Genomic DNA, 22,675 nt, shown 5'->3' on the forward strand with positions numbered 1-22,675 from the left:
GAGCGAGTGCGGGCGTGTGAGGGAGTGTGCTGGCCCGCGAAGATCAAGCCCCACGTGCTGGTGAGCAGGCGACGTGACCTGGGAGCAAGGGCCTGCGGGGCTCTCTGCCGGCCAGCCCTGGCTGTGAGAGACCCTGGGCGTCTCCGGTGGTGAGAGCACGGGGGCTCAGCTGTGGGACCAGGGCAGTCCCGTTCGGCTCGGGGGGGTCTGGGGGGCTGGAGCAGCGGCTGGACAAGGGCTGCGGCCTTGGGGGCTCCTACCTGCGGGGGCCAGCAGCTGGGGAGACTGGCATCCAGGCTGGGCCAGCTACTGGGCAGGCTGAGCGTCTGAGCCCAGCTGCTGGAGGGGTGGCCCCTTGCCCACGCGAGCACGTGCGGCCTCCCTGGTGGCCTTCGGGGGCGGGGGAGGGGGGGGGGGGGCGGGCGGGTAAAGCCCCTCACGCTGACACTGAGGGTTGCTAAATGAAGAGAGGACTGTGGTCTGGAGGGGCCACTTGCGTTGGTGGTACTTGGTGAGGTGCTGGCAGCCGGGGGCAGGGGGCTGCAGAGGTGGCCTCTTGTGGTGCTGCAGCCCCCACCCCGGGCCACTCTGACATCCCAGGATAAGCCCTCTTGTGCTCTTATCTTGGTCATAACGACCTGGGAGTCAGGCACTCTCTGTCCACACCTGGGCTATCTGCTGCCTGAGTTGTGTACCGGAACGACTCGGCACGAATTTGTGGCCAGAAGGGAAAATACTGACCAAAGCCAATCATCTCGAGATCCTATAAATAGCCATCCAAGAGGGAGACCTTTCTGAGGTCTCCGGACCGCAGCGGGGGCTGTGTGACCCACTATCTGCCCCTGAGCTGGACGCCTCTCAGGGTAGATTTTGCGAGGATTGAAGGATTGTCCATTGATTTTGCGAGGACTCGAAGGCCTGACTTGGTGAGGTTCACCGACTGTCCCGTTGATGAAGGCCAGCACATAAAAGCGAGTAATTCATGAAACGCAGAAAAAGGGAAATTTTAATCACAGGTTAACCTCGGTGCGTGTGTGTGCAGTTTGGCTCTACATACATATATATATTATCCCTATTCACACACACCGTTGACCAAGTCTGAGACTCAGATGGACCTAGCCGCACCTAGACTCCTCTCTGAAAGGAGCAGAGAAAGCAAGGGGGTCTCTTCTGAACCTCGTGGCTCAGCGGGAGGGTCCCCCTTATCCCCTGCACCCACGGTCCCTCTGTGGATCATTCTAACTCGAGTGTAGCTGAATCTTCCGTGGTGCACTCCTTCCATGCCAGCAGTAGAGGGAACCTCGCCATTCTCGAATCTTTAACTAAGTCGCTATCTTGATGGTAACAAATTCCATCCAATTGCTGTTTCAAACTGGCTGATGCTTAGGTGCTGCTAGGAATTATACAAGCTAACGCTGCGATCTATCTCAAAACTAGTAATGAATCTTAAATCGCTGCTAGCCAAAGCCGTGTAAGAAATCATATCGGCGACAAACTGGTGCAGTCGGCAGGATCCACAAATCTGTATTTGCGACGCCTGTGTGCGAGGTAGAGCGGGGGTTGCCCTGTGCCGGACACGGCCGGTGCCGGCCGGTGCTAGCTGGCTCCGCCACGGCCCCAGCGCAGCCACAGCTCAGCCTGTCAGCGAGGCTGGGGGCGCCTCTGGGAAAATGCCCAGCAAAGGCCACGGGGGTGACAGAGCGGAGGATGGACTAGAGGCCGCCAGAGGTGCCTCCCGACCCGCACCCTGCTGGGGGCCTGTGCGTCCGTGTCCCCAGGGCGCTGCCGTCCAACGGGCGTGGGCGTCTCCAGGGTGAGCGCCAGGCCTGTGTGACCGGGGGCGGCATCGTGCCCAGAGGCCATTGTGATGCGAGGGCGTCCCCACGGCAGCCGTGGGGGCTCCTGTGGGGCCAGAGCCCTTAGGGTGGCCACTCCCAGGAGAGCGGCTGCGTCAGGAGGCAGCATCTCCCCTGGGGACCTGTGGCAGGTGTCCAAGAGTGGAACACGAAGATGCCCCAGAAGCAGGAGGCGAACGCTGGCTCCCAGCCCGACAAGGGGCTGCGGCACCTGCAGGAGCACCGCCAAGTGAGGGATGGGGCTGGAGGGAGAGGCGGGCGGTGGGACATGGGGACGGCCAGGGGCGAGACAGGCAGCCCTGAGCACCTCCGGCCTGGCCACAGCCGTGCCACCCGCCAGGGCTTTCTCTGGGGCAGGGTCGGCTCTGGGACGGCTGCAGCCCGCGCACAGGCAGAGAGCAGCGCGGAGCCCAGTTCAGCCTGGCTGGAGCGGCCTTCAAGGAGCTGCCTGGATGCCGAGGCCGGGCCTGCCGGCACTGCGGGGGCCGCTCTGCCCACGCAGCCGCCTCCATCCCGCACCTCCTCCTTCTCCCCACAGGTGCGCCGCAGGCAGCCACAGGCAGCGCCGCAGCGCAGCGGCACCACAGCCTCGTCCCTCTGCGGGGACAGGCTGCCACCGCTGCCCTGCCCAGCCAGCTCACAGAGCACTTGCAGCCGTTGCACCCAGGTAGGGAGGGACCTGGCGGGAGACAGGGCCGAACAGCTCCCCGACCCCGGGAGGCGCTGGCGGGAAGGCGGGAGGTGCCCGAGGGGACGGGTGTGTCCGGACCCCAGCAAGCTGAGACCCCCGTGCCGTGCCCGGCAGCCTGCCCGGGCACGCTGGGGGTGCTCCCGAGACCCGGTGGGGGGCCCACGCAGGGACCAGCGCTCTCCCCAGCCGCCTCTGCGAGCAGGGCAGCAGCCGCCTGTGGGGCTGAGCACTGGCCTCAGAGCTGGCAGGACGGCCCAGCCGGCCGCAGGGGGTCTCCCGCTGGCACGCGGGGCTGAAAGCACCACGGTGACGCGGCCTTTGTCCGCGTCTTCTCTTGCAGGCGGACAAGCCGGAGGGCTGGGAGGCACTGCCCCGCAGCAGGGTCACACGGGGAGAAAGAGCACCCATGCCAGCCTTGCCACCTCTCCCAAAGCTTGAAGCGACGCAGGCAGCTGCACCCCACTGTGCACTTGCAGCTCCAGCAGCAGGATCTGCAAATGCAAAGGTCACCAAGCTGCCCGCTCTGCCAGCAGCAGCAACCGCCGGATCTTCTCTGAGAGGCAGAGCGCGTGCTGTGGGCCCCGTGGCCAGCGGCCACCGAGAGCTTGCCCCACCTGCTCGGGGCATCCTCGGTGAGCGGGGCATGGCAGCGAGGGCTGAGAGATGGGGGCCTGCCCCACGCGGCCACACGACCCGTGACGCGGCTCTGGAGCCCGCGGTCCAGTCGTTGGTGTCAGGGATCCTGAGGCACGTTGCGGCCGCAAGCCGGGGAGCCGGCCAGCAGCTGGCGGCACAGGGGCACCTTGCGCGCACCGCTGCTCTGGCGACAGCTACCAGAGCAGCGCAGGTGCAGGCCGCCAAGGGCGGCAAGGGCCCTGCAGCTCAGCCGAGACCTCGTCCCCATGCTCCAGGGGGCACCGGGGCTGCTGGCGAGGCCCGTGCACCGCTTCCCCTGGGCAGCTGCACCGGCAAAGGGCACTCGGCACGGCCGGTGGCAAGGCAGGGCTGTCGTCTGCCACCCTTGCGTCTTGTCCACGGCAAGCCGCTGCGCACACGGCCTCTGCATGCCCCGAAGCGTCTGGTGGTCCTGCGAATTGAGATGCAGCTGGTGGAGGATGAGGACGACGACAAATCGTCTCAAGACCTGTCAGGACAGGGTCAGCTGGAGGAAGACGTCTCCATCCGTACCATCTGGGCCAGCCCCAGTCTGCTGAGACTCAGCCAGGAGCCACACGCAGGCCCTCACAAGGTGCCCGGCTCGGCCGGCAGCATGGACAGAGACGCCGCAGGAGAGGCACATGACCGCCCGCAGCGCGCGTCTCCTGCCCCGTCGGCAGCCTCGGACCTAGAGCCGGCAGCTTTTTGCCTGGCCGCAGGTCCTGGGCGCCAGGGGCACAGCGAGCCTCCCCCAGCATCAGCGCCTGAAGCTGTACGGTCGTCGGCTCCTCCCTTGCCTGCGGCCATGCTCCAGGCGGCAGATGGTAGTGCCGATGCTGTGGGCACTGCTCAGGGCATCCTGGGCGACCAGGACTCGGCAGCGGGGGCTGAGGGCCAGGGGCCTGCCCCCCTTGGCTCCGTAACCGGTGACGCTGCTCTGCAGGACCTGGAGGAAGAGCGGGAAGAGGTCCCCGACAGAGACGCTGCAGGAGAGGCAGCAAGCGACGTGAAGAGCGCGTCTCTTGCCCCTTTAACAGACGGAGATGCAGCGCCAGCAGAGTGTTGCCTGGCCGGAGGTCCCAGGGAGCAGGGGCGCAGCGAGCCTCTCCCCGCATCAGTGCCCGAGGAGAGCGGCTTCTCAACGTCTCCCTCGCCTGGAGCTCGCCGTCAAGAGGGCCACGGCGTGACTGTCCCCGCGTCGGCACCTGCAGATGCTCAGGCACTGGCCCCTCCCCTGCCTGCAGCCACGCCCCAGCTGGCAGATGACCGTGCCAAAACTGTCGGCGCTGCTCAGGGCGTCCTGAGTGACCGGAGCTTGGCAGCGAGGCTGGAGAGCCAAGGGCCTGCCCCTGTTGGCCCCGTAACGTGTGGCGCTGATCTGGCAGACCTGGAGGAAGAGGGGGAAGAGGTCCCTGGCAGAGACGCTGCAGGAGAGGGAGGCCGCGACACAGCGAGCGCGTCTCTTGCTCCGTCGGAGGGCGCAGGCACACAGGCAGCAGCTGCTGCCCTGGCCGGAGGTGCCGGGCACGAGGGGCACAGAGCACCTCTCCCCACCCAGCCCCTCGCCTACAGCTCTCCTTCCCCCATAGGCATTGCCGCCCTCCCGCGCGCCCCAGCTCGCCGGCGATGGCCCTCCGTCCTGCGGACAGCTTGTCGGGCTCTGCGCAGGGCTTTGCGCTGCAGCTGCCTCAAGGGACAGTGAGAGCAGCAGCGCCCGGCTGCCAGCACCTTGCCAGCGCGCTTGCCTGGCCACGCCCTGCTCCCGAGGCGCGCAGCCTGTCCTCTCTCCTTATTAAATTCCTTCCTGGCTCTATCCCGGCTGAGGGCTCTCTGTCATGTGTGCACGTGCGTGCGCGCGGGGCTGTGAGCGCAGCGGCTGGCCTCAGACCACGGGGCGCAGGGTCCCTGTGTCCCTGGGGCAGTGACTGGAGCGAGTGCGGGCGTGTGAGGGAGTGTGCTGGCCCGCGAAGATCAAGCCCCACGTGCTGGTGAGCAGGCGACGTGACCTGGGAGCAAGGGCCTGCGGGGCTCTCTGCCGGCCAGCCCTGGCTGTGAGAGACCCTGGGCGTCTCCGGTGGTGAGAGCACGGGGGCTCAGCTGTGGGACCAGGGCAGTCCCGTTCGGCTCGGGGGGGTCTGGGACGGGCTGGAGCAGCGGCTGGACAAGGGCTGCGGCCTTGGGGGCTCCTACCTGCGGGGGCCAGCAGCTGGGGAGACTGGCATCCAGGCTGGGCCAGCTACTGGGCAGGCTGAGCGTCTGAGCCCAGCTGCTGGAGGGGTGGCCCCTTGCCCACGCGAGCACGTGCGGCCTCCCTGGTGGCCTTCGGGGGCGGGGGAGGGGGGGGGGGGCGGCGGGTAAAGCCCCTCACGCTGACACTGAGGGTTGCTAAATGAAGAGAGGACTGTGGTCTGGAGGGGCCACTTGCGTTGGGGGTACTTGGTGAGGTGCTGGCAGCCGGGGGCAGGGGGCTGCAGAGGTGGCCTCTTGTGGTGCTGCAGCCCCCACCCCGGGCCACTCTGACATCCCAGGATAAGCCCTCTTGTGCTCTTATCTTGGTCATAACGACCTGGGAGTCAGGCACTCTCTGTCCACACCTGGGCTATCTGCTGCCTGAGTTGTGTACCGGAACGACTCGGCACGAATTTGTGGCCAGAAGGGAAAATACTGACCAAAGCCAATCATCTCGAGATCCTATAAATAGCCATCCAAGAGGGAGACCTTTCTGAGGTCTCCGGGACCGCAGCGGGCTGTGTGACCCACTATCTGCCCCTGAGCTGGGACGCCTCTCAGGGTAGATTTTGCGAGGATTGAAGGATTGTCCATTGATTTTGCGAGGACTCGAAGGCCTGACTTGGTGAGGTTCACCGACTGTCCCGTTGATGAAGGCCAGCACATAAAAGCGAGTAATTCATGAAACGCAGAAAAAGGGAAATTTTAATCACAGGTTAACCTCGGTGCGTGTGTGTGCAGTTTGGCTCTACATACATATATATATTATCCCTATTCACACACACCGTTGACCAAGTCTGAGACTCAGATTGGACCTAGCCGCACCTAGACTCCTCTCTGAAAGGAGCAGAGAAAGCAAGGGGGTCTCTTCTGAACCTCGTGGCTCAGCGGGAGGGTCCCCCTTATCCCCTGCACCCACGGTCCCTCTGTGGATCATTCTAACTCGAGTGTAGCTGAATCTTCCGTGGTGCACTCCTTCCATGCCAGCAGTAGAGGGAACCTCGCCATTCTCGAATCTTTAACTAAGTCGCTATCTTGATGGTAACAAATTCCATCCAATTGCTGTTTCAAACTGGCTGATGCTTAGGTGCTGCTAGGAATTATACAAGCTAACGCTGCGATCTATCTCAAAACTAGTAATGAATCTTAAATCGCTGCTAGCCAAAGCCGTGTAAGAAATCATATCGGCGACAAACTGGTGCAGTCGGCAGGATCCACAAATCTGTATTTGCGACGCCTGTGTGCGAGGTAGAGTGGGGGTTGCCCTGTGCCGGACACGGCCGGTGCCGGCCGGTGCTAGCTGGCTCCGCCACGGCCCCAGCGCAGCCACAGCTCAGCCTGTCAGCGAGGCTGGGGGCGCCTCTGGGAAAATGCCCAGCAAAGGCCACGGGGGTGACAGAGCGGAGGATGGACTAGAGGCCGCCAGAGGTGCCTCCCGACCCGCACCCTGCTGGGGGCCTGTGCGTCCGTGTCCCCAGGGCGCTGCCGTCCAACGGGCGTGGGCGTCTCCAGGGTGAGCGCCAGGCCTGTGTGACCGGGGGCGGCATCGTGCCCAGAGGCCATTGTGATGCGAGGGCGTCCCCACGGCAGCCGTGGGGGCTCCTGTGGGGCCAGAGCCCTTAGGGTGGCCACTCCCAGGAGAGCGGCTGCGTCAGGAGGCAGCATCTCCCCTGGGGACCTGTGGCAGGTGTCCAAGAGTGGAACACGAAGATGCCCCAGAAGCAGGAGGCGAACGCTGGCTCCCAGCCCGACAAGGGGCTGCGGCACCTGCAGGAGCACCGCCAAGTGAGGGATGGGGCTGGAGGGAGAGGCGGGCGGTGGGACATGGGGACGGCCAGGGGCGAGACAGGCAGCCCTGAGCACCTCCGGCCTGGCCACAGCCGTGCCACCCGCCAGGGCTTTCTCTGGGGCAGGGTCGGCTCTGGGACGGCTGCAGCCCGCGCACAGGCAGAGAGCAGCGCGGAGCCCAGTTCAGCCTGGCTGGAGCGGCCTTCAAGGAGCTGCCTGGATGCCGAGGCCGGGCCTGCCGGCACTGCGGGGGCCGCTCTGCCCACGCAGCCGCCTCCATCCCGCACCTCCTCCTTCTCCCCACAGGTGCGCCGCAGGCAGCCACAGGCAGCGCCGCAGCGCAGCGGCACCACAGCCTCGTCCCTCTGCGGGGACAGGCTGCCACCGCTGCCCTGCCCAGCCAGCTCACAGAGCACTTGCAGCCGTTGCACCCAGGTAGGGAGGGACCTGGCGGGAGACAGGGCCGAACAGCTCCCCGACCCCGGGAGGCGCTGGCGGGAAGGCGGGAGGTGCCCGAGGGGACGGGTGTGTCCGGACCCCAGCAAGCTGAGACCCCCGTGCCGTGCCCGGCAGCCTGCCCGGGCACGCTGGGGGTGCTCCCGAGACCCGGTGGGGGGCCCACGCAGGGACCAGCGCTCTCCCCAGCCGCCTCTGCGAGCAGGGCAGCAGCCGCCTGTGGGGCTGAGCACTGGCCTCAGAGCTGGCAGGACGGCCCAGCCGGCCGCAGGGGGTCTCCCGCTGGCACGCGGGGCTGAAAGCACCACGGTGACGCGGCCTTTGTCCGCGTCTTCTCTTGCAGGCGGACAAGCCGGAGGGCTGGGAGGCACTGCCCCGCAGCAGGGTCACACGGGGAGAAAGAGCACCCATGCCAGCCTTGCCACCTCTCCCAAAGCTTGAAGCGACGCAGGCAGCTGCACCCCACTGTGCACTTGCAGCTCCAGCAGCAGGATCTGCAAATGCAAAGGTCACCAAGCTGCCCGCTCTGCCAGCAGCAGCAACCGCCGGATCTTCTCTGAGAGGCAGAGCGCGTGCTGTGGGCCCCGTGGCCAGCGGCCACCGACAGCTTGCCCCACCTGCTCGGGGCATCCTCGGTGAGCGGGGCATGGCAGCGAGGGCTGAGAGATGGGGGCCTGCCCCACGCGGCCACACGACCCGTGACGCGGCTCTGGAGCCCGCGGTCCAGTCGTTGGTGTCAGGGATCCTGAGGCACGTTGCGGCCGCAAGCCGGGGAGCCGGCCAGCAGCTGGCGGCACAGGGGCACCTTGCGCGCACCGCTGCTCTGGCGACAGCTACCAGAGCAGCGCAGGTGCAGGCCGCCAAGGGCGGCAAGGGCCCTGCAGCTCAGCCGAGACCTCGTCCCCATGCTCCAGGGGGCACCGGGGCTGCTGGCGAGGCCCGTGCACCGCTTCCCCTGGGCAGCTGCACCGGCAAAGGGCACTCGGCACGGCCGGTGGCAAGGCAGGGCTGTCGTCTGCCACCCTTGCGTCTTGTCCACGGCAAGCCGCTGCGCACACGGCCTCTGCATGCCCCGAAGCGTCTGGTGGTCCTGCGAATTGAGATGCAGCTGGTGGAGGATGAGGACGACGACAAATCGTCTCAAGACCTGTCAGGACAGGGTCAGCTGGAGGAAGACGTCTCCATCCGTACCATCTGGGCCAGCCCCAGTCTGCTGAGACTCAGCCAGGAGCCACACGCAGGCCCTCACAAGGTGCCCGGCTCGGCCGGCAGCATGGACAGAGACGCCGCAGGAGAGGCACATGACCGCCCGCAGCGCGCGTCTCCTGCCCCGTCGGCAGCCTCGGACCTAGAGCCGGCAGCTTTTTGCCTGGCCGCAGGTCCTGGGCGCCAGGGGCACAGCGAGCCTCCCCCAGCATCAGCGCCTGAAGCTGTACGGTCGTCGGCTCCTCCCTTGCCTGCGGCCATGCTCCAGGCGGCAGATGGTAGTGCCGATGCTGTGGGCACTGCTCAGGGCATCCTGGGCGACCAGGACTCGGCAGCGGGGGCTGAGGGCCAGGGGCCTGCCCCCCTTGGCTCCGTAACCGGTGACGCTGCTCTGCAGGACCTGGAGGAAGAGCGGGAAGAGGTCCCCGACAGAGACGCTGCAGGAGAGGCAGCAAGCGACGTGAAGAGCGCGTCTCTTGCCCCTTTAACAGACGGAGATGCAGCGCCAGCAGAGTGTTGCCTGGCCGGAGGTCCCAGGGAGCAGGGGCGCAGCGAGCCTCTCCCCGCATCAGTGCCCGAGGAGAGCGGCTTCTCAACGTCTCCCTCGCCTGGAGCTCGCCGTCAAGAGGGCCACGGCGTGACTGTCCCCGCGTCGGCACCTGCAGATGCTCAGGCACTGGCCCCTCCCCTGCCTGCAGCCACGCCCCAGCTGGCAGATGACCGTGCCAAAACTGTCGGCGCTGCTCAGGGCGTCCTGAGTGACCGGAGCTTGGCAGCGAGGCTGGAGAGCCAAGGGCCTGCCCCTGTTGGCCCCGTAACGTGTGGCGCTGATCTGGCAGACCTGGAGGAAGAGGGGGAAGAGGTCCCTGGCAGAGACGCTGCAGGAGAGGGAGGCCGCGACACAGCGAGCGCGTCTCTTGCTCCGTCGGAGGGCGCAGGCACACAGGCAGCAGCTGCTGCCCTGGCCGGAGGTGCCGGGCACGAGGGGCACAGAGCACCTCTCCCCACCCAGCCCCTCGCCTACAGCTCTCCTTCCCCCATAGGCATTGCCGCCCTCCCGCGCGCCCCAGCTCGCCGGCGATGGCCCTCCGTCCTGCGGACAGCTTGTCGGGCTCTGCGCAGGGCTTTGCGCTGCAGCTGCCTCAAGGGACAGTGAGAGCAGCAGCGCCCGGCTGCCAGCACCTTGCCAGCGCGCTTGCCTGGCCACGCCCTGCTCCCGAGGCGCGCAGCCTGTCCTCTCTCCTTATTAAATTCCTTCCTGGCTCTATCCCGGCTGAGGGCTCTCTGTCATGTGTGCACGTGCGTGCGCGCGGGGCTGTGAGCGCAGCGGCTGGCCTCAGACCACGGGGCGCAGGGTCCCTGTGTCCCTGGGGCAGTGACTGGAGCGAGTGCGGGCGTGTGAGGGAGTGTGCTGGCCCGCGAAGATCAAGCCCCACGTGCTGGTGAGCAGGCGACGTGACCTGGGAGCAAGGGCCTGCGGGGCTCTCTGCCGGCCAGCCCTGGCTGTGAGAGACCCTGGGCGTCTCCGGTGGTGAGAGCACGGGGGCTCAGCTGTGGGACCAGGGCAGTCCCGTTCGGCTCGGGGGGGTCTGGGACGGGCTGGAGCAGCGGCTGGACAAGGGCTGCGGCCTTGGGGGCTCCTACCTGCGGGGGCCAGCAGCTGGGGAGACTGGCATCCAGGCTGGGCCAGCTACTGGGCAGGCTGAGCGTCTGAGCCCAGCTGCTGGAGGGGTGGCCCCTTGCCCACGCGAGCACGTGCGGCCTCCCTGGTGGCCTTCGGGGGCGGGGGAGGGGGGGGGGGGGCGGCGGGTAAAGCCCCTCACGCTGACACTGAGGGTTGCTAAATGAAGAGAGGACTGTGGTCTGGAGGGGCCACTTGCGTTGGGGGTACTTGGTGAGGTGCTGGCAGCCGGGGGCAGGGGGCTGCAGAGGTGGCCTCTTGTGGTGCTGCAGCCCCCACCCCGGGCCACTCTGACATCCCAGGATAAGCCCTCTTGTGCTCTTATCTTGGTCATAACGACCTGGGAGTCAGGCACTCTCTGTCCACACCTGGGCTATCTGCTGCCTGAGTTGTGTACCGGAACGACTCGGCACGAATTTGTGGCCAGAAGGGAAAATACTGACCAAAGCCAATCATCTCGAGATCCTATAAATAGCCATCCAAGAGGGAGACCTTTCTGAGGTCTCCGGGACCGCAGCGGGCTGTGTGACCCACTATCTGCCCCTGAGCTGGGACGCCTCTCAGGGTAGATTTTGCGAGGATTGAAGGATTGTCCATTGATTTTGCGAGGACTCGAAGGCCTGACTTGGTGAGGTTCACCGACTGTCCCGTTGATGAAGGCCAGCACATAAAAGCGAGTAATTCATGAAACGCAGAAAAAGGGAAATTTTAATCACAGGTTAACCTCGGTGCGTGTGTGTGCAGTTTGGCTCTACATACATATATATATTATCCCTATTCACACACACCGTTGACCAAGTCTGAGACTCAGATTGGACCTAGCCGCACCTAGACTCCTCTCTGAAAGGAGCAGAGAAAGCAAGGGGGTCTCTTCTGAACCTCGTGGCTCAGCGGGAGGGTCCCCCTTATCCCCTGCACCCACGGTCCCTCTGTGGATCATTCTAACTCGAGTGTAGCTGAATCTTCCGTGGTGCACTCCTTCCATGCCAGCAGTAGAGGGAACCTCGCCATTCTCGAATCTTTAACTAAGTCGCTATCTTGATGGTAACAAATTCCATCCAATTGCTGTTTCAAACTGGCTGATGCTTAGGTGCTGCTAGGAATTATACAAGCTAACGCTGCGATCTATCTCAAAACTAGTAATGAATCTTAAATCGCTGCTAGCCAAAGCCGTGTAAGAAATCATATCGGCGACAAACTGGTGCAGTCGGCAGGATCCACAAATCTGTATTTGCGACGCCTGTGTGCGAGGTAGAGCGGGGGTTGCCCTGTGCCGGACACGGCCGGTGCCGGCCGGTGCTAGCTGGCTCCGCCACGGCCCCAGCGCAGCCACAGCTCAGCCTGTCAGCGAGGCTGGGGGCGCCTCTGGGAAAATGCCCAGCAAAGGCCACGGGGGTGACAGAGCGGAGGATGGACTAGAGGCCGCCAGAGGTGCCTCCCGACCCGCACCCTGCTGGGGGCCTGTGCGTCCGTGTCCCCAGGGCGCTGCCGTCCAACGGGCGTGGGCGTCTCCAGGGTGAGCGCCAGGCCTGTGTGACCGGGGGCGGCATCGTGCCCAGAGGCCATTGTGATGCGAGGGCGTCCCCACGGCAGCCGTGGGGGCTCCTGTGGGGCCAGAGCCCTTAGGGTGGCCACTCCCAGGAGAGCGGCTGCGTCAGGAGGCAGCATCTCCCCTGGGGACCTGTGGCAGGTGTCCAAGAGTGGAACACGAAGATGCCCCAGAAGCAGGAGGCGAACGCTGGCTCCCAGCCCGACAAGGGGCTGCGGCACCTGCAGGAGCACCGCCAAGTGAGGGATGGGGCTGGAGGGAGAGGCGGGCGGTGGGACATGGGGACGGCCAGGGGCGAGACAGGCAGCCCTGAGCACCTCCGGCCTGGCCACAGCCGTGCCACCCGCCAGGGCTTTCTCTGGGGCAGGGTCGGCTCTGGGACGGCTGCAGCCCGCGCACAGGCAGAGAGCAGCGCGGAGCCCAGTTCAGCCTGGCTGGAGCGGCCTTCAAGGAGCTGCCTGGATGCCGAGGCCGGGCCTGCCGGCACTGCGGGGGCCGCTCTGCCCACGCAGCCGCCTCCATCCCGCACCTCCTCCTTCTCCCCACAGGTGCGCCGCAGGCAGCCACAGGCAGCGCTGCAGCGCAGCGGCACCACAGCCTCGTCCCTCTGCGGGGACAGGCTGCCACCGCTGCCCTGCCCAGCCAGCTCACAGAGCACTTGCAGCCGTTGCACCCAGGTAGGGAGGGACCTGGCGGGAGACAGGGCCGAACAGCTCCCCGACCCCGGGAGGCGCTGGCGGGAAGGCGGGAGGTGCCCGAGGGGACGGGTGTGTCCGGACCCCAGCAAGCTGAGACCCCCGTGCCGTGCCCGGCAGCCTGCCCGGGCACGCTGGGGGTGCTCCCGAGACCCGGTGGGGGGCCCACGCAGGGACCAGCGCTCTCCCCAGCCGCCTCTGCGAGCAGGGCAGCAGCCGCCTGTGGGGCTGAGCACTGGCCTCAGAGCTGGCAGGACGGCCCAGCCGGCCGCAGGGGGTCTCCCGCTGGCACGCGGGGCTGAAAGCACCACGGTGACGCGGCCTTTGTCCGCGTCTTCTCTTGCAGGCGGACAAGCCGGAGGGCTGGGAGGCACTGCCCCGCAGCAGGGTCACACGGGGAGAAAGAGCACCCATGCCAGCCTTGCCACCTCTCCCAAAGCTTGAAGCGACGCAGGCAGCTGCACCCCGCTGTGCACTTGCAGCTCCAGCAGCAGGATCTGCAAATGCAAAGGTCACCAAGCTGCCCGCTCTGCCAGCAGCAGCAACCGCCGGATCTTCTCTGAGAGGCAGAGCGCGTGCTGTGGGCCCCGTGGCCAGCGGCCACCGAGAGCTTGCCCCACCTGCTCGGGGCATCCTCGGTGAGCGGGGCATGGCAGCGAGGGCTGAGAGATGGGGGCCTGCCCCACGCGGCCACACGACCCGTGACGCGGCTCTGGAGCCCGCGGTCCAGTCGTTGGTGTCAGGGATCCTGAGGCACGTTGCGGCCGCAAGCCGGGGAGCCGGCCAGCAGCTGGCGGCACAGGGGCACCTTGCGCGCACCGCTGCTCTGGCGACAGCTACCAGAGCAGCGCAGGTGCAGGCCGCCAAGGGCGGCAAGGGCCCTGCAGCTCAGCCGAGACCTCGTCCCCATGCTCCAGGGGGCACCGGGGCTGCTGGCGAGGCCCGTGCACCGCTTCCCCTGGGCAGCTGCACGGGCAAAGGGCACTCGGCACGGCCGGTGGCAAGGCAGGGCTGTCGTCTGCCACCCTTGCGTCTTGTCCACGGCAAGCCGCTGCGCACACGGCCTCTGCATGCCCCGAAGCGTCTGGTGGTCCTGCGAATTGAGATGCAGCTGGTGGAGGATGAGGACGACGACAAATCGTCTCAAGACCTGTCAGGACAGGGTCAGCTGGAGGAAGACGTCTCCATCCGTACCATCTGGGCCAGCCCCAGTCTGCTGAGACTCAGCCAGGAGCCACACGCAGGCCCTCACAAGGTGCCCGGCTCGGCCGGCAGCATGGACAGAGACGCCGCAGGAGAGGCACATGACCGCCCGCAGCGCGCGTCTCCTGCCCCGTCGGCAGCCTCGGACCTAGAGCCGGCAGCTTTTTGCCTGGCCGCAGGTCCTGGGCGCCAGGGGCACAGCGAGCCTCCCCCAGCATCAGCGCCTGAAGCTGTACGGTCGTCGGCTCCTCCCTTGCCTGCGGCCATGCTCCAGGCGGCAGATGGTAGTGCCGATGCTGTGGGCACTGCTCAGGGCATCCTGGGCGACCAGGACTCGGCAGCGGGGGCTGAGGGCCAGGGGCCTGCCCCCCTTGGCTCCGTAACCGGTGACGCTGCTCTGCAGGACCTGGAGGAAGAGCGGGAAGAGGTCCCCGACAGAGACGCTGCAGGAGAGGCAGCAAGCGACGTGAAGAGCGCGTCTCTTGCCCCTTTAACAGACGGAGATGCAGCGCCAGCAGAGTGTTGCCTGGCCGGAGGTCCCAGGGAGCAGGGGCGCAGCGAGCCTCTCCCCGCATCAGTGCCCGAGGAGAGCGGCTTCTCAACGTCTCCCTCGCCTGGAGCTCGCCGTCAAGAGGGCCACGGCGTGACTGTCCCCGCGTCGGCACCTGCAGATGCTCAGGCACTGGCCCCTCCCCTGCCTGCAGCCACGCCCCAGCTGGCAGATGACCGTGCCAAAACTGTCGGCGCTGCTCAGGGCGTCCTGAGTGACCGGAGCTTGGCAGCGAGGCTGGAGAGCCAAGGGCCTGCCCCTGTTGGCCCCGTAACGTGTGGCGCTGATCTGGCAGACCTGGAGGAAGAGGGGGAAGAGGTCCCTGGCAGAGACGCTGCAGGAGAGGGAGGCCGCGACACAGCGAGCGCGTCTCTTGCTCCGTCGGAGGGCGCAGGCACACAGGCAGCAGCTGCTGCCCTGGCCGGAGGTGCCGGGCACGAGGGGCACAGAGCACCTCTCCCCACCCAGCCCCTCGCCTACAGCTCTCCTTCCCCCATAGGCATTGCTGCCCTCCCGCGCGCCCCAGCTCGCCGGCGATGGCCCTCCGTCCTGCGGACAGCTTGTCGGGCTCTGCGCAGGGCTTTGCGCTGCAGCTGCCTCAAGGGACAGTGAGAGCAGCAGCGCCCGGCTGCCAGCACCTTGCCAGCGCGCTTGCCTGGCCACGCCCTGCTCCCGAGGCGCGCAGCCTGTCCTCTCTCCTTATTAAATTCCTTCCTGGCTCTATCCCGGCTGAGGGCTCTCTGTCATGTGTGCACGTGCGTGCGCGCGGGGCTGTGAGCGCAGCGGCTGGCCTCAGACCACGGGGCGCAGGGTCCCTGTGTCCCTGGGGCAGTGACTGGAGCGAGTGCGGGCGTGTGAGGGAGTGTGCTGGCCCGCGAAGATCAAGCCCCACGTGCTGGTGAGCAGGCGACGTGACCTGGGAGCAAGGGCCTGCGGGGCTCTCTGCCGGCCAGCCCTGGCTGTGAGAGACCCTGGGCGTCTCCGGTGGTGAGAGCACGGGGGCTCAGCTGTGGGACCAGGGCAGTCCCGTTCGGCTCGGGGGGGTCTGGGACGGGCTGGAGCAGCGGCTGGACAAGGGCTGCGGCCTTGGGGGCTCCTACCTGCGGGGGCCAGCAGCTGGGGAGACTGGCATCCAGGCTGGGCCAGCTACTGGGCAGGCTGAGCGTCTGAGCCCAGCTGCTGGAGGGGTGGCCCCTTGCCCACGCGAGCACGTGCGGCCTCCCTGGTGGCCTTCGGGGGCGGGGGAGGGGGGGGGGGGGCGGCGGGTAAAGCCCCTCACGCTGACACTGAGGGTTGCTAAATGAAGAGAGGACTGTGGTCTGGAGGGGCCACTTGCGTTGGGGGTACTTGGTGAGGTGCTGGCAGCCGGGGGCAGGGGGCTGCAGAGGTGGCCTCTTGTGGTGCTGCAGCCCCCACCCCGGGCCACTCTGACATCCCAGGATAAGCCCTCTTGTGCTCTTATCTTGGTCATAACGACCTGGCAGTCAGGCACTCTCTGTCCACACCTGGGCTATCTGCTGCCTGAGTTGTGTACCGGAACGACTCGGCACGAATTTGTGGCCAGAAGGGAAAATACTGACCAAAGCCAATCATCTCGAGATCCTATAAATAGCCATCCAAGAGGGAGACCTTTCTGAGGTCTCCGGGACCGCAGCGGGCTGTGTGACCCACTATCTGCCCCTGAGCTGGGACGCCTCTCAGGGTAGATTTTGCGAGGATTGAAGGATTGTCCATTGATTTTGCGAGGACTCGAAGGCCTGACTTGGTGAGGTTCACCGACTGTCCCGTTGATGAAGGCCAGCACATAAAAGCGAGTAATTCATGAAACGCAGAAAAAGGGAAATTTTAATCACAGGTTAACCTCGGTGCGTGTGTGTGCAGTTTGGCTCTACATACATATATATATTATCCCTATTCACACACACCGTTGACCAAGTCTGAGACTCAGATTGGACCTAGCCGCACCTAGACTCCTCTCTGAAAGGAGCAGAGAAAGCAAGGGGGTCTCTTCTGAACCTCGTGGCTCAGCGGGAGGGTCCCCCTTATCCCCTGCACCCACGGTCCCTCTGTGGATCATTCTAACTCGAGTGTAGCTGAATCTTCCGTGGTGCACTCCTTCCATGCCAGCAGTAGAGGGAACCTCGCCATTCTCGAATCTTTAACTAAGTCGCTATCTTGATGGTAACAAATTCCATCCAATTGCTGTTTCAAACTGGCTGATGCTTAGGTGCTGCTAGGAATTATACAAGCTAACGCTGCGATCTATCTCAAAACTAGTAATGAATCTTAAATCGCTGCTAGCCAAAGCCGTGTAAGAAATCATATCGGCGACAAACTGGTGCAGTCGGCAGGATCCACAAATCTGTATTTGCGACGCCTGTGTGCGAGGTAGAGCGGGGGTTGCCCTGTGCCGGACACGGCCGGTGCCGGCCGGTGCTAGCTGGCTCCGCCACGGCCCCAGCGCAGCCACAGCTCAGCCTGTCAGCGAGGCTGGGGGCGCCTCTGGGAAAATGCCCAGCAAAGGCCACGGGGGTGACAGAGCGGAGGATGGACTAGAGGCCGCCAGAGGTGCCTCCCGACCCGCACCCTGCTGGGGGCCTGTGCGTCCGTGTCCCCAGGGCGCTGCCGTCCAACGGGCGTGGGCGTCTCCAGGGTGAGCGCCAGGCCTGTGTGACCGGGGGCGGCATCGTGCCCAGAGGCCATTGTGATGCGAGGGCGTCCCCACGGCAGCCGTGGGGGCTCCTGTGGGGCCAGAGCCCTTAGGGTGGCCACTCCCAGGAGAGCGGCTGCGTCAGGAGGCAGCATCTCCCCTGGGGACCTGTGGCAGGTGTCCAAGAGTGGAACACGAAGATGCCCCAGAAGCAGGAGGCGAACGCTGGCTCCCAGCCCGACAAGGGGCTGCGGCACCTGCAGGAGCACCGCCAAGTGAGGGATGGGGCTGGAGGGAGAGGCGGGCGGTGGGACATGGGGACGGCCAGGGGCGAGACAGGCAGCCCTGAGCACCTCCGGCCTGGCCACAGCCGTGCCACCCGCCAGGGCTTTCTCTGGGGCAGGGTCGGCTCTGGGACGGCTGCAGCCCGCGCACAGGCAGAGAGCAGCGCGGAGCCCAGTTCAGCCTGGCTGGAGCGGCCTTCAAGGAGCTGCCTGGATGCCGAGGCCGGGCCTGCCGGCACTGCGGGGGCCGCTCTGCCCACGCAGCCGCCTCCATCCCGCACCTCCTCCTTCTCCCCACAGGTGCGCCGCAGGCAGCCACAGGCAGCGCTGCAGCGCAGCGGCACCACAGCCTCGTCCCTCTGCGGGGACAGGCTGCCACCGCTGCCCTGCCCAGCCAGCTCACAGAGCACTTGCAGCCGTTGCACCCAGGTAGGGAGGGACCTGGCGGGAGACAGGGCCGAACAGCTCCCCGACCCCGGGAGGCGCTGGCGGGAAGGCGGGAGGTGCCCGAGGGGACGGGTGTGTCCGGACCCCAGCAAGCTGAGACCCCCGTGCCGTGCCCGGCAGCCTGCCCGGGCACGCTGGGGGTGCTCCCGAGACCCGGTGGGGGGCCCACGCAGGGACCAGCGCTCTCCCCAGCCGCCTCTGCGAGCAGGGCAGCAGCCGCCTGTGGGGCTGAGCACTGGCCTCAGAGCTGGCAGGACGGCCCAGCCGGCCGCAGGGGGTCTCCCGCTGGCACGCGGGGCTGAAAGCACCACGGTGACGCGGCCTTTGTCCGCGTCTTCTCTTGCAGGCGGACAAGCCGGAGGGCTGGGAGGCACTGCCCCGCAGCAGGGTCACACGGGGAGAAAGAGCACCCATGCCAGCCTTGCCACCTCTCCCAAAGCTTGAAGCGATGCAGGCAGCTGCACCCCGCTGTGCACTTGCAGCTCCAGCAGCAGGATCTGCAAATGCAAAGGTCACCAAGCTGCCCGCTCTGCCAGCAGCAGCAACCGCCGGATCTTCTCTGAGAGGCAGAGCGCGTGCTGTGGGCCCCGTGGCCAGCGGCCACCGACAGCTTGCCCCACCTGCTCGGGGCATCCTCGGTGAGCGGGGCATGGCAGCGAGGGCTGAGAGATGGGGGCCTGCCCCACGCGGCCACACGACCCGTGACGCGGCTCTGGAGCCCGCGGTCCAGTCGTTGGTGTCAGGGATCCTGAGGCACGTTGCGGCCGCAAGCCGGGGAGCCGGCCAGCAGCTGGCGGCACAGGGGCACCTTGCGCGCACCGCTGCTCTGGCGACAGCTACCAGAGCAGCGCAGGTGCAGGCCGCCAAGGGCGGCAAGGGCCCTGCAGCTCAGCCGAGACCTCGTCCCCATGCTCCAGGGGGCACCGGGGCTGCTGGCGAGGCCCGTGCACCGCTTCCCCTGGGCAGCTGCACCGGCAAAGGGCACTCGGCACGGCCGGTGGCAAGGCAGGGCTGTCGTCTGCCACCCTTGCGTCTTGTCCACGGCAAGCCGCTGCGCACACGGCCTCTGCATGCCCCGAAGCGTCTGGTGGTCCTGCGAATTGAGATGCAGCTGGTGGAGGATGAGGACGACGACAAATCGTCTCAAGACCTGTCAGGACAGGGTCAGCTGGAGGAAGACGTCTCCATCCGTACCATCTGGGCCAGCCCCAGTCTGCTGAGACTCAGCCAGGAGCCACACGCAGGCCCTCACAAGGTGCCCGGCTCGGCCGGCAGCATGGACAGAGACGCCGCAGGAGAGGCACATGACCGCCCGCAGCGCGCGTCTCCTGCCCCGTCGGCAGCCTCGGACCTAGAGCCGGCAGCTTTTTGCCTGGCCGCAGGTCCTGGGCGCCAGGGGCACAGCGAGCCTCCCCCAGCATCAGCGCCTGAAGCTGTACGGTCGTCGGCTCCTCCCTTGCCTGCGGCCATGCTCCAGGCGGCAGATGGTAGTGCCGATGCTGTGGGCACTGCTCAGGGCATCCTGGGCGACCAGGACTCGGCAGCGGGGGCTGAGGGCCAGGGGCCTGCCCCCCTTGGCTCCGTAACCGGTGACGCTGCTCTGCAGGACCTGGAGGAAGAGCGGGAAGAGGTCCCCGACAGAGACGCTGCAGGAGAGGCAGCAAGCGACGTGAAGAGCGCGTCTCTTGCCCCTTTAACAGACGGAGATGCAGCGCCAGCAGAGTGTTGCCTGGCCGGAGGTCCCAGGGAGCAGGGGCGCAGCGAGCCTCTCCCCGCATCAGTGCCCGAGGAGAGCGGCTTCTCAACGTCTCCCTCGCCTGGAGCTCGCCGTCAAGAGGGCCACGGCGTGACTGTCCCCGCGTCGGCACCTGCAGATGCTCAGGCACTGGCCCCTCCCCTGCCTGCAGCCACGCCCCAGCTGGCAGATGACCGTGCCAAAACTGTCGGCGCTGCTCAGGGCGTCCTGAGTGACCGGAGCTTGGCAGCGAGGCTGGAGAGCCAAGGGCCTGCCCCTGTTGGCCCCGTAACGTGTGGCGCTGATCTGGCAGACCTGGAGGAAGAGGGGGAAGAGGTCCCTGGCAGAGACGCTGCAGGAGAGGGAGGCCGCGACACAGCGAGCGCGTCTCTTGCTCCGTCGGAGGGCGCAGGCACACAGGCAGCAGCTGCTGCCCTGGCCGGAGGTGCCGGGCACGAGGGGCACAGAGCACCTCTCCCCACCCAGCCCCTCGCCTACAGCTCTCCTTCCCCCATAGGCATTGCCGCCCTCCCGCGCGCCCCAGCTCGCCGGCGATGGCCCTCCGTCCTGCGGACAGCTTGTCGGGCTCTGCGCAGGGCTTTGCGCTGCAGCTGCCTCAAGGGACAGTGAGAGCAGCAGCGCCCGGCTGCCAGCACCTTGCCAGCGCGCTTGCCTGGCCACGCCCTGCTCCCGAGGCGCGCAGCCTGTCCTCTCTCCTTATTAAATTCCTTCCTGGCTCTATCCCGGCTGAGGGCTCTCTGTCATGTGTGCACGTGCGTGCGCGCGGGGCTGTGAGCGCAGCGGCTGGCCTCAGACCACGGGGCGCAGGGTCCCTGTGTCCCTGGGGCAGTGACTGGAGCGAGTGCGGGCGTGTGAGGGAGTGTGCTGGCCCGCGAAGATCAAGCCCCACGTGCTGGTGAGCAGGCGACGTGACCTGGGAGCAAGGGCCTGCGGGGCTCTCTGCCGGCCAGCCCTGGCTGTGAGAGACCCTGGGCGTCTCCGGTGGTGAGAGCACGGGGGCTCAGCTGTGGGACCAGGGCAGTCCCGTTCGGCTCGGGGGGGTCTGGGACGGGCTGGAGCAGCGGCTGGACAAGGGCTGCGGCCTTGGGGGCTCCTACCTGCGGGGGCCAGCAGCTGGGGAGACTGGCATCCAGGCTGGGCCAGCTACTGGGCAGGCTGAGCGTCTGAGCCCAGCTGCTGGAGGGGTGGCCCCTTGCCCACGCGAGCACGTGCGGCCTCCCTGGTGGCCTTCGGGGGCGGGGGAGGGGGGGGGGGGCGGCGGGTAAAGCCCCTCACGCTGACACTGAGGGTTGCTAAATGAAGAGAGGACTGTGGTCTGGAGGGGCCACTTGCGTTGGGGGTACTTGGTGAGGTGCTGGCAGCCGGGGGCAGGGGGCTGCAGAGGTGGCCTCTTGTGGTGCTGCAGCCCCCACCCCGGGCCACTCTGACATCCCAGGATAAGCCCTCTTGTGCTCTTATCTTGGTCATAACGACCTGGGAGTCAGGCACTCTCTGTCCACACCTGGGCTATCTGCTGCCTGAGTTGTGTACCGGAACGACTCGGCACGAATTTGTGGCCAGAAGGGAAAATACTGACCAAAGCCAATCATCTCGAGATCCTATAAATAGCCATCCAAGAGGGAGACCTTTCTGAGGTCTCCGGGACCGCAGCGGGCTGTGTGACCCACTATCTGCCCCTGAGCTGGGACGCCTCTCAGGGTAGATTTTGCGAGGATTGAAGGATTGTCCATTGATTTTGCGAGGACTCGAAGGCCTGACTTGGTGAGGTTCACCGACTGTCCCGTTGATGAAGGCCAGCACATAAAAGCGAGTAATTCATGAAACGCAGAAAAAGGGAAATTTTAATCACAGGTTAACCTCGGTGCGTGTGTGTGCAGTTTGGCTCTACATACATATATATATTATCCCTATTCACACACACCGTTGACCAAGTCTGAGACTCAGATTGGACCTAGCCGCACCTAGACTCCTCTCTGAAAGGAGCAGAGAAAGCAAGGGGGTCTCTTCTGAACCTCGTGGCTCAGCGGGAGGGTCCCCCTTATCCCCTGCACCCACGGTCCCTCTGTGGATCATTCTAACTCGAGTGTAGCTGAATCTTCCGTGGTGCACTCCTTCCATGCCAGCAGTAGAGGGAACCTCGCCATTCTCGAATCTTTAACTAAGTCGCTATCTTGATGGTAACAAATTCCATCCAATTGCTGTTTCAAACTGGCTGATGCTTAGGTGCTGCTAGGAATTATACAAGCTAACGCTGCGATCTATCTCAAAACTAGTAATGAATCTTAAATCGCTGCTAGCCAAAGCCGTGTAAGAAATCATATCGGCGACAAACTGGTGCAGTCGGCAGGATCCACAAATCTGTATTTGCGACGCCTGTGTGCGAGGTAGAGCGGGGGTTGCCCTGTGCCGGACACGGCCGGTGCCGGCCGGTGCTAGCTGGCTCCGCCACGGCCCCAGCGCAGCCACAGCTCAGCCTGTCAGCGAGGCTGGGGGCGCCTCTGGGAAAATGCCCAGCAAAGGCCACGGGGGTGACAGAGCGGAGGATGGACTAGAGGCCGCCAGAGGTGCCTCCCGACCCGCACCCTGCTGGGGGCCTGTGCGTCCGTGTCCCCAGGGCGCTGCCGTCCAACGGGCGTGGGCGTCTCCAGGGTGAGCGCCAGGCCTGTGTGACCGGGGGCGGCATCGTGCCCAGAGGCCATTGTGATGCGAGGGCGTCCCCACGGCAGCCGTGGGGGCTCCTGTGGGGCCAGAGCCCTTAGGGTGGCCACTCCCAGGAGAGCGGCTGCGTCAGGAGGCAGCATCTCCCCTGGGGACCTGTGGCAGGTGTCCAAGAGTGGAACACGAAGATGCCCCAGAAGCAGGAGGCGAACGCTGGCTCCCAGCCCGACAAGGGGCTGCGGCACCTGCAGGAGCACCGCCAAGTGAGGGATGGGGCTGGAGGGAGAGGCGGGCGGTGGGACATGGGGACGGCCAGGGG

The sequence above is a fragment of the Pelecanus crispus genome, chromosome 13 (assembly GCF_030463565.1).
Source record: "Pelecanus crispus isolate bPelCri1 chromosome 13, bPelCri1.pri, whole genome shotgun sequence".
Classification (NCBI taxonomy): Eukaryota; Metazoa; Chordata; class Aves; order Pelecaniformes; family Pelecanidae; genus Pelecanus; species Pelecanus crispus.